Source organism: Canis lupus, chromosome 17, assembly GCF_011100685.1.
Source record: "Canis lupus familiaris isolate Mischka breed German Shepherd chromosome 17, alternate assembly UU_Cfam_GSD_1.0, whole genome shotgun sequence".
Classification (NCBI taxonomy): Eukaryota; Metazoa; Chordata; class Mammalia; order Carnivora; family Canidae; genus Canis; species Canis lupus.
This window is the reverse complement of record NC_049238.1, coordinates 7,448,945-7,460,349: the sequence shown is the minus strand read 5'-3', so window position 1 is coordinate 7,460,349 and position 11,405 is coordinate 7,448,945. Positions and strand designations below refer to the sequence as shown.

The 11,405-nt window shown below is 55.9% G+C and overlaps 1 long non-coding RNA gene across 1 annotated transcript; it reads right to left on the bottom strand.

Moving 5' to 3' along the window:
* Window positions 1-833: 833 nt before the first annotated feature.
* On the bottom strand, window positions 834-5,679 carry LOC119869697. Its single transcript, XR_005371794.1, has 3 exons — window positions 5,442-5,679; window positions 1,946-2,090; window positions 834-1,082 (listed from the first exon to the last, which is right to left on the bottom strand). It is a non-coding gene; the product is annotated as an uncharacterized LOC119869697 (long non-coding RNA).
* Window positions 5,680-11,405: the final 5,726 nt, after the last annotated feature.

The following is an 11,405-nucleotide window of genomic DNA, read 5'->3' as shown; positions in this document are numbered from 1 at the left end:
AAAAAAGGATTCACTTGACATTTCATTTTTAACAAAACAAAACAGAGTCTGACTTTAACACAGAGCAAACTCCTAGCCCCTCCAGGCCTCTTAAAGGAAAGTGCCAGAACCTTGGGCATAGTTTGGGCACCTTGGGAATGTTGCTGAGATTCCCAAAGCCCCGGAGCCCACAAAGCCCCCTCCCAGCTGATAAAGCTGGACCTCTCATCTCCTCCTCACTCGGCAGCCCTTGTCGCCTGTCCACCTGTCACCATGCAAGATGACAGAGAGGAGCCCAATCCTCAGGAAACAGGAGGGTATGTACCTTCCCCTACCCAAACCCCCAGTATTTGCCTGTTTATTTAATCCCAAACTCAGGGAATCTATGTGAGAATGGATTTGAGAATATTAGCGCTTATTTTATTAGTACAGCTGCACTTAGCGAAACTCGGGAGACCCGCAGGGAGTGAGCTGAGAGTGGGGCTGTTGGCTCAGCCACGGACCGGAACGTGGACTTGGTGCGAGCCCAAGATAAAGGAAAGGAAGCTTTCCGAGGTTCCTTGCACTGATGTGGAGCAAAGAATCCACAGCTCCGGGGATGCCTGGGTGGCTCAGCGGTTGAGCACCTGCCTTCGGCCCAGGGCGTGATCCCGGGGTTCCGGGATCGAGTACCACATCGGGCTCCCTGCATGGAGCCTGCTTCTTCCTCTTCCTCTCTCTGCCTCTCTCTGTGTGTCTCTCATGAATAAATAAATAAAATCTTTAAAAAAAAAAAAGAATCCACAACACCCGTCCCCTCCTCCACCCCTCGCCCCCCCCTCACCCCCAGGTGGACACAGTCCCTTTACCTGCTTGAGAGGAGTTGTCAAGGTTATCATCAGTGTCCTTGAAGAGAGATGAAGTGAATATCCACCCTCTCCATCCCCAGGGGCTGCTGGGACAGCCTAAGGTTTGCTGCCCTGAGAAGGGCTCTCTGATTTCAGAGGGGGTGATGGGAACCCTGAGGGGCCAGGGGACGTCTTCCTGAGATGTGCAGCAGGACCAAGTGGCGATCACGGGGCCGGCCTGCAGAAGTCTTCCACTGATCACAGGAGTCCCAGGACCTAAGTACACAAACTGGTGCTAAAGTCCAGCCTCCTTGATCCATATGACCGAAGAAACTTCCAGCCCCACAAGCAGAGACCCGGCCTGACTCCTCAGGGTGGAGAGTCACGGTGCTTCCTCCACCCCGAAGGCCTCAGAGTTCCTGGAATTCTTGAGGAAGTTCCCAGAGATAACACTGCAGGTCAGTGACACTACAGGTTAACGTTGTAAACCTGCCCAACTGCCTCCCGAGCGACCTGTGGCCCTAACGGGGAACCATGGAGTGGGCAACGAAGCGCCAACACTTTGGGGGGATTATCTGACACTAATCCTGAGCTCTAATGACCAAGGACCCGTTAGTAGGGTCTAGTGGCTACGGCCCACCAGTCTGGACCCTGGTTTACAGGAGTCAGGATAAAACATATTTTTGAAAGCTTCCATCATACATGGGCCTTGTGGATTCAGGATTCTGGGCCTTGGGGGAATTTCTGGGCTATTTGGCTGGTTTGGCTCTGGCTTCCCAGCTCACAGTAAAACCCAGCAAAGCGGATGTCTCCGAAGCTCCCTCTCCTTGCAAAAAGTGTCAAAGCATTGCCACATCCCTGTGGAAATCAGAGATACCGTCTTTAACGTCGAGCCTCAAAAAGACAGAGACAGTGATTGAAATTCTATCTGGTTTGGGCTTCGAAGCGACCTAAGGGTCCCAGGGCACTGCAGGGGATTTGCCGAAGCTTAATTGGGTGGGGTCTCCACCTGCAGCCACGCTCTCCCGGGGCCTCTTTGCTGGAGCAAAAATGGGCAGTGATCACACCTCTGGGCAGCGATGGATGCGGGAAAGGCGCGCTGCAGCCCCACAGGCAGCTGGCACCAGGTGGCTCGTTACCTGGCCGGGCCTGCAGAGTTCTGGCGCTGCAGGGTTGCCCTCTGGCTCCCTGCTATACAACATCATCCACCGGGACTCGAACCCCTCATCGTCGCAGAAGACCTCAGGCTGGACCGTGACACGGATAACAGCGCGCAGCAGGCACCTGCCAAGCAGAAAGTACCGGGATCGTCCAAACAGGTCAGCAAGACACCTGTGCGCCCGAGGGGATGATAAACCCCTCCTGCCTGAGCAGAGTTCCTGGGACTGCCTGGCATCTCCCCTGCAAAATGAACCCTGGAGTCTTCACTGAGAAAGGGGCGCAAAGCATGGTGAGCCCCTGTGGATTCTGGAGACAACAGGTATTACATCTCCTTTGTGGCGAGAGCAAGTGAAGTCTTTCTAGCTGATTCCGGCCTCGGTGCAGGGAGCTGGGCCCCTGATGTGGAGCAAAGAATCCACAACTCCCGGGACGCCTGGGTGGCTCAGCGGTTGAGCACCTGCCTTCAGCCCAGGTCGTGATCCCGGGGTCCTGGGATCGAGTCCCACATCGGGCTCCCGGCATGGAGCCTGCTTCTCTCTCTGCCTGTGTCTCTGCCTCTCTCTGTGCGTCTCTCGTGAATAAATAAATAAAATCTTTTAAAAAGTGGGGATCCCTGGGTGGCTCATCCGTTTTGCGCCTGCCTTTGGCCCAGGGTGCGGTCCTGGGGTCCCGGGATCGAGTCCCACATCGGGCTCCCGGCATGGAGCCTGCTTCTCCCTCTGCCGGTGTCTCTGCCTCTCTTTCTCTCTCCCTGTGTCTGTCATAAATAAATAAATAAATCTTAAAAAAAAATCTTAAAAAAAAAAAGAATCCACAACACTCGTCTGGAGAGTAAACAGTGTCCTATGCAGCCCTTCCTCTACCCCGAGGCCCAGGGTGCCCTGAGTGTCTATGCCAGACCAGAAGGTGATGGACCAGAGGACCCAGGCCAGCCCCGAGGAAGGGTTGGCAGCACAGACGCCCAGCTGCACAGCAGAGCCACACTCCCAACAGCGAGTAATGGTCCTTCACTGAGAAACAGCTCCCGGGCTGAACGTCGGCCGTGGAAGATACCAAGTGACTGTGAACTTGAGTTAGACATCCCGGACTGAGTGTGGGGTGAGCCATCAAGCCACGGGCTGGTGTGTCCAGCGCAGCTAATGACCAGGGGAGGCGGCAGGTACGGCCTTCGGAAGGTCCCGATGGCACAGGTAAGGTGAATGAGCAGATGGCTCCCGCTCCCGGTGCTCGAGCTCCTGCCACCAGGCTGACGCCGTGTCCTTCCAGGGAAGCCCTGTGGCCAGTTGCTTTAGTTTCCTGGGGCTGCTGACTCAAACCAACCTAATTTATTGTCTCATGCTTCTGGAGGGCAGAGGGCCGAAATCACAGTGCCGGCCGAGCCGCGTTCGCTCTGAAACCTGGAGAAGTCCAGCTCCCTTGCCTCTACCAGCTTCTGGTGGTTGCTGGCAATCCTTGGCATTCCTTGGCTTCTGGATGCATCCCTCCAATCTCTGCCCCTGTCGTCCCATGCTGTTTGCACCCTGTGTGTTTGTCTCTCTTATAAGGACACCAATCACATTGGATTATGGGCCTACATACCCCAACATGGCCTCATCTTCACTAACCACATGTTCTGGAAAGCAGAGAAGCACCCGGGAAGCACAGTGGGGATGAGACCCAGAGGCAAATGCAGGACACCCCGCAGTAGGGCTCTGGGCAGCCGGAGACCAGTGTGACCCGGGATGGGGGGGGGTTTCTGTAAAAGGAGCAGGACTGGGGGCCACAGAGAGGGTGGGGTGGGGCCCAGGGTGCAGGGCTGCACTGCCAGGAGGAGAGCCCGGACCTGGGGACCTGCGTCTGCAGGAGCCAGCTGGCCGGTGAGCACAGGAGAAACTGAGTCTGGCAGGAATACCTTGAGTAAATTAAAGGAACAGATGTGGGGAGGCCGGGAAGGACACACTCCTGGCAGCACAACAGGGAGGAGGTGAGGGCAGGTAAGGCAGGTATTCTGTCCCCGAGGATAGAGGTAGGCAGTCTGTCCCTGAGCCTGGCAGTGGCCAGGGGTTCTGGGCTGGAAAGACGGAGAGAAGAAGGGAATTTGGCCTGAGTGGACTGGTAGGATCAGGGAATCTGCTGGAGAGGAGAGGAGAGGAGAGAGAGGGGATGGGGAAGGGGAGGGGGAGAGCCCCTGGGCCCACCCTGCCCTCCACCCATTACCCACAAGCCCCCGAGGACCTGAGGGTTAGCTCTACACCACAGTGCACATCACAGAGCCTTAGGAGCTTCTTAGACCTTGAAGCCATCATGGGGCCTCCCCAAATGCCGCCCCCCATACCCTACTTGAAGGCTCATGTCCCTTGGCTTGTTTTTTTCCCAAAGTGTGTTTTGTCCTTTTTTTTTGTTTTTAAGATTTATTTATTTATTTGAGAGACAGTGAAAGCACGAGCAGGGTTGTCTCTATTACCCCCGTCCTCATCTGTGCATCAGAGGTTATAGCCAGAGCGTGGAGGCTGGTTCCTGAGGCCTGGGCCCAGTGGCCCCAGGAGCAGGGCTGCCCGCACCCGCCCCAGCTGCACGCCTGCTGGGGAAGGACGCCTCTGCTGCACGCCTGCTGGGGAAGGACGCCTCTGCCCCTGGGTGCCAAGGGCTCCTCTACTCACTGAGCCGGTCAGGGGGCGTTCACTGCCCAGCAGGTGCAGAAGCACCTGCTTCACAGATTGGGTGGCGCTACCTCGGCCGCACCCTGGTCCTCTGTGATCTGTCCACTTTCTCCAGAGCACCGGACCCACCGCACCCCTGGGCGCAGGGTGTGCAGAGACGCAGGCCACGAGAATTGGCTGAGGGGAATGGAAGTGTGTCCTTCACAGTTGGAGAAACGTCAGTTAAGAAGGGGCTCAGAAGGGGATCTGTGGCTCAGTGGTTTAGTGCCTGCCTTTGGCCCAGGGCACGATCCTGGAGTCCCAGGATCAAGTCTCGTGTCGGGCTCCCTGCATGGAGCCTGCTTCTCCCTCTGCCTGTGTCTCTGCCTCTCTCTCTCTCTATGTTTATCATGAATAAATAAATAAAATCTTAAAAAAAAAGAGAAGGGGCTCAGAAGGGTGACCAAGTAGCTCTTCCAGCTAAACGAAGGCGAGTGGCCACCCCGGAGCGGCCAGGGGCTCTGGCTCTGAATCTAGTGACTCTGACCCCAGGGACAGGCCTGCGCCGTCTCAGCAGGAAGAGTCAGGGAAGCGTAGCCTCATCCTGCCGCTGTACAGGTGGGGAGACTGAGGCCCGGAGCTGGATCCAGAGCCCAGCCCTCTGGCACCATCCCCACCCGGTGTCGGGCTGCCCAGTGGGGCCCCCTGTGTCCCAGCCCCGGGCCCTGTGCGAGTCCGTGAGAACCCATACGGCCGGCTCGGGGACAGAACAGAGCACAGCTCTCAGGAGGGGATGCTCCTGCCCGGGGTCTGGGAAAATGGAGAAACCACTTAGCACAAGGTCCTGCTTGCTAACCTGCCGTGTCTGAGATGTCAGTCGGCCTCCAGGCGCGCAGCCCAGGTATAGGGCTCCTTCCTGCGAACCTGGCAGAGGGACGCTGGCCACGCGTGTGGCCTCCCTTGACCCGGTGCCGCTGTGCTCCTGGTCCGGCTGGCACAAGGCAGCGGGGGCCCCTGGGGCTTGTCCCAGGCCTGAAAGTCAGCCCAGGGCGCGGAGGTACAGGCCGCCTCCTCCTGCCTGGCCGTGGCCTGGATCCCGTGCGCTGAACACTAACTAGTACGTGTCTGTAACGTGAGAAGCTGGGGAAATAGAGCAAAGTCCATGAAGAAGACAGAAATCTCTCATAAGCACGCATCTGAGCAATCCTAGGAGCTGCTTGGCGGCCTGTTTTGTTCTAGGCTTTTCTCAGTGTATAAACGTAACTTTCGAAAGTGGGTGTAACTGGGTCACACCACCTGCTCTTTCATATACTAGGGTTTTTTTTTTAAGATTTTATTTATTTATTAATGAGACAGAGAGAGAGAGAGAGAGAGAGAGAGAGGCAGAGACACAGGCAGATGGAGAAGCAGGCTCCACACAGGGAGCCCGACGTGGGATTCGATCTCGGGACTCCAGGATCACACCCTGGGCCAAAGGCAGACGCTCAACCGCTGAGCCACCCAGGGATCCCGTTTTTGTTTTTGTTTTTTAACTGAATATAATATTCTGTGGAATCTCCCACATTGGTATACATCATCCAAGAGCAAAATTATGAATTCCCTTAATTTAAGCCCATATTTTTAGAGAGGTTAAGTTATCCATGGTGCCCAGCCTGGTAAATCCCCGCTGGCAAATAAATATCCAAATAAAAAATGCCACTCAGTGGGGCGCCCGGGTGGCTCAGTGGTTGAGCATCTGCCTTAGGCTCAGGTCGTGATCCTGGAAACCGGGGATCAAGTCCCACATCGGGCTCCCTGCATGGAGCCTGTGTCTCCCTCTGCCTGTGTCTCTGCCTCTCTCTCTGTGTCTCTCATGAATAAATAAATAAAATAGTTTTTTTAAAAAAAGAAAAAGTTTTATGTGTATTATTCTATCAACCTACATGACAATGTGTCAGATGGCAAAATTGGGCAGAGATGGCCTATTCCCCCCCACACACCCCGGTGTTCCTTCAGAATTCCTGGTTGCTGAGTGGGGCCATGTGACAAATTCTGTCTAAAGGTCGGTGAGCTAAAGTGTTGTGTGTGACTCCAAGAAGTGCTCTTTAAAGAGAGGCAGAGAACCCCACAGTGCTCCTTACTCATTTTCGCTACCTGGAAATAAGACATGGTGGCTGGAGCTTGGCAGCCACATTGAGCCAGGAGGTGAGAGCTTCCTGCAAGGATAGCAGAACAGCAAGAAAAAGGGGGATGATATTCCTGCAGATTATGAAATCACCCTGTCAGCCCAGGACTGCTTGCCAGTAGAACTTCACGTGACAGAAAAATAAACTTTTATCTTGTTAAAAAAAAAATAAATAAAAAGGCTATGGCAGGCCTTTTAGAGCCCTGGGCTCTTTCCACAGATAGCTCCCTACTATTAGGGAAGATTGTTAACATTTATTGAGTGCCTACCACTTGCCAGACATATTATATACCTTATTTAATTAAATTTAATGTAATTTAGCTTAATTTAATTTCCCCAACAACCCTGCAGTGTTAGTAATATTATCCCATCCTACAGATGAAGAAACTAAGGCTCAAAGAGGCTGAGGAACGTGTTAAGTCACACAGCCAGTAAATGATAGAGTGCCACTACCCAATCTCTGTGGGACTCTTCTCACTTAGCCTCTCTGCCTCCCAAACCCTTCTGGTTCACTTGCTTGCTTGTGCTTCCACCGAGAAGAGCTCCCACCTGAGAAAATGAAGTTGCTAAAGGTGGCTTTGTCTTGTTTTCTGCCAGCCACACATTTGAGCTGAAGTTCCAGAAACCACGCCATTTCCCAGGGATGTGAAGGAAAATTTAAACCATGTTTTAATATCAGTAAATTATTTTCTTCACTTAAGGGGGGGGAAGCCCGTCGTCAGCTATATTAAATCCAACTCAATTACCCTTATTAGAGTGATGACTGTTCATGCCACTCTAATTGGCTTCTCTCGGCATTTTCATTAAGAACCTGCATCTTCAAAGGTTTATACCTCAGACGCATCTTTACTTGGAGCTGAAATTTGGCCTTAACAGCCAGATGGGGAGCCCAGGCGCCACAGGAAGGAAGAAAGCCCAGCCCCCAGCCCCGGAGCCAACCCTCTGTGCCTCGGATGGTGCTGGCAGGTTCGTCTGGGCAGCTCGTCACTGCACGGTTGTCTCCACAAGGACCTGAGTCTTGTTGGGACGGGCCCCTGCGCTTGTCAGGTGGCAGTGGGGCCATAGCCTGGCCAAGACTGGGCTCCAGCTGGGATGCTGGCAGCTCATTTCACTGGGAAACAACTCCCCAGGGGACCCCCCGGAGCTGTGGGGTACGGTGGAAGGAGGCCAGAATGAGAAGTCAGACCTGGGTCGTGGTCCTCCTTGCTGTCCTGTGGTCTTGGGCAAGGTGCTTGGCCTTTTGAATCCTTTTGAATAGTTTTCATGAGGCTCAAATGAGATCAAGCATGGAAAGCAGTTATGGAAAGTGCTAGAAAGATGTGAATCTCTGTTATGCTGCCTACATAAGTCAACAGCAGTTGACTTCTCTCTTAAGTAGGACGCTTGGACAGGCTGGTTTTCAAGACTGGTGGAGACCCAGACTCAAGTCAGTTCTGCGTGAGTGTGTCAGGCCAGCAAGAGTGGCGGCGTGCCCCCTCAGGAGGACGGGGTGGCTGAGGGGAAGGGTGCTTTGGTCGGACGGCCCCGGGTTCCAATCCTGCCCGCTCCACTTACTCTCCAGGTGACTCTGGGCAGGTCACTCAGCTTCTCTGAGCCCCGGTTTTCACCAGCATAAAGTGCAGGTCATAATTGTGCGAGGTACAGGCCAGCACAGGTCGGCCGTCCACACAGCAGACCTACTGTTATTAGCAGCGGGTAGACTTGCAGGATTCAGAGAACCTGGAGAATGGAGGGGAGCTGCCCAGACCCGGCGACTGCTCGAGAGGGAAAATAAAAACTGTCCCGCCCAGCGGGACCAGGCCTGTCTGAGGGTGGCTTTTGGGGAGCTCACCTGGAGACCTCAGTCTAGGGATTCCCCACGGGACCCTCAGCTCTCCCATCTGCCACCCCCCTGCTGCTTTCCTGCTGCTCGTCCACACCAGCAGCGACAGAGCCAGCCTGAGTCAAGGGGCGCTCAGCACAGGGGGAAGGGCTTCTTCCCGCGGCCCAGATGCAGGGCGGCTGTGGGAACAGGGAGGCTTGACCTCGCCCTCGGCTCCTCCTTTGGCCCCACAGCCCCGCCCTGGGGCACCTCCTTGTGTGACCGTCTCCCCCGCAGGCTCAGGCCCGACCACGAGGAGACTGCACTGGAGCACGCGGAGCGTGGCCCTGGGCTCAGCAGCCCACCCTGGCTGGCTTCACCCACCTGCCGGCTGGAGCAACTTCCTGGGCCTCAGTTTCCTAGTCTGTGAAATGGGGTAGCAGTGCCTACCGGGCGGGGCTGTGGTCAGGTATCTTTTTTTTTCTTTTTTTTTTTTTAAGATTTATTTATTTATTTACGATAGAGAAAGAGAGAGAGAGAGAAAGAGGCAGAGACACAGGAGGAGAGAGAAGCAGGGTCCATGCAGGGAGCCCGAAGTGGGACTCGATCCCGGGACTCCAGGATCGCGCCCTGGGCCAAAGGCAGGCGCTAAACCACTGAGCCACCCAGGGATCCCCTGTGGTCAGGTTTCAATGAGGCCGTGTGCTCCGGGGGCTGCACTGGGCTCCGTGCAGTGGGCTTTCAGCAGACAGGCCGGAAGCAGCAGGTCTGGAGCCCCCAGGACCCTGGTGACCACCCGGCCCCACCCCATCATCTGATGGACCCATGGCCTGGGCGTCTGGGGTGAAGGCCGAACCCACAGCTGCCCCCCCGCACCCCTCCCACCGAGCCGGCTCCACTCACCCCTGCTCCAGCGCCTCCCCCACCAGGGCTCTTGTCACCTGCTTTGTCCCACAAGCTCCTCGTCCGTCTCTTGGCCTCCAGCCCCTCCGTCCCAGTCCCTTCTGTGGCCACCGCCTCCACCGTCCTCCTAAAATCTCTCCTTTCGGAAGTCCTCCGGGCTGCGACCTTGTGACTCCAAGTACCCGGCCCTCCGGGAAAGGCAGTGGCAGTTCGGTGGGTGCCGACAGGCGGAGGAGCTGCAGGCCGTGAGCACGCTGCGGGATGCGGTCACGGTAGACACACGACATCCGACGGTCGTCCAGGCCTCTAGGATGCGGGACACCGGGAGGGACCCTGAAGTAAACCACGTGTTCTCGTCAGCAACGCACGAACATTGGTCCGTCGGTTGTAACAGCTGCACCACGGCAGGGCCCTCTGTTAGCAACTGGAGAGAGTGGTGGGAGCGAGGGGGACACGGGAACTGTGTGCTTTTTGCACTCTTTTCTGCACACTAAGATCACTCAAAAAAAAACCAAACACAACTACTATTACTCTTTTTTAAAAAAGCCTCAATTGTTCTAAACCTCTCGATTTCAACCTCTCCATTGGACCCCGAGGCCCTCTAGGGATGGACTTGGCCTCCACCCCAGTCTCCCACCTCCCGACCTAAACACCCCCGCAGTGCCGGGTCAGTCTTGCATCCCCAGCACCCTGGGCCCCGGATCCACCTTCGGGCCAGAGGTCAGCCTGTGTGGGGTCAGAACCAATGTAACTCAGCCCGGGACCCCGATGGAGATGCACTGGGCACCCCCCGGCTGTGGGGGTCCTCATGCCCACCCCGCCGCTCCTAGAGCTGGTCTGAGTGGATCGGCCTCCCTCGGGCTCCCAGGTGCAGTGATGGGCTTGGTTTTGGGGTGCTGAGAGGCACCGCAGGGAGGCCTGGGGTCCCGTGTCCTCTAGGGTGCTCCCAGCTGGAGACCCAGGGGCAGGAAGACCCGGGGTCCCTCCTCCCGTGTGGTGGGGCAGCTGTGTCACTAGTTCTAAATGTCCCTCACGCCGACCCAGGAGATCTAGTTCCCCCTTGGTTCAGACGGGAGCGCCGTCAGCTGAATAGTGGGAGCAGGGGGGCGCTGACTGCAGAAGAGAGACAGGCAGGGAGCAGGTTCTCCCGAAGAAGGAGCCAGCCCCGGGGTCACCCTGGCTTCAGCCCCGAGAGACGTGCTCCCCATCCCTAGCCTCCAGAGCTATAACAATAAACTGAGTTTTATTTTTCCCTCCCTGCCCCTAAGCTCCTCTGTTTTGTTTCTTAAATCCCACATATCATGGGAAACAAACTGAGGGTCGCTGCAGGGGAGGGGCGTGGGGGGACGGGTTCACTGGGTGACGGGCATGAAGGAAGGCACGGGATGTGACATAAGAGGAGGAATCCCTGGCCTCTGCCTCGGAAACTAATAATGCATTGTATGTTCATTAAGTGAATTTAAGTTTAAAAAAATTGAAAAAAGAAAAAAAAAGAATAAATTGGGTTATGAGTCATTCAATTTGCAGTGTTTTTTTTTTTTAAAAAAGATTTTATTTATTTATTTGAGAGAGAAAGAGAGACCTGAGTGGGAGGGAGAGGGAGAAGCAGACTCTCTGAGGAGCAGGGAGCCCGAATCCAGGGGCTGGATCCCAGGATCTGGGATCACAACCTGAGCCGAAGGCAGACGCTTCACTGACTGAGCCACCCCCCGACTCTGGTCCGTGCGCCCCTGGGTCCCCTGGGTTCCGGGGACTTGCCGTCTGCCACCTGCACCACAAGGCCAAGGGGCCACAACGGGCCAGAGTTGTGCCTGGCCTCCTGGGTGGGCCGGACTTGACGGGCCGGGCCGCTGCGAGGTAGTCCTGGCCACGTCCACGGGGTCGGCCCCTTCCAGCCTGGCGCCTCTGGCCCCGGGGTCAGCAACTCCAGCTGCCGCTCGGGCCTCCTTCCC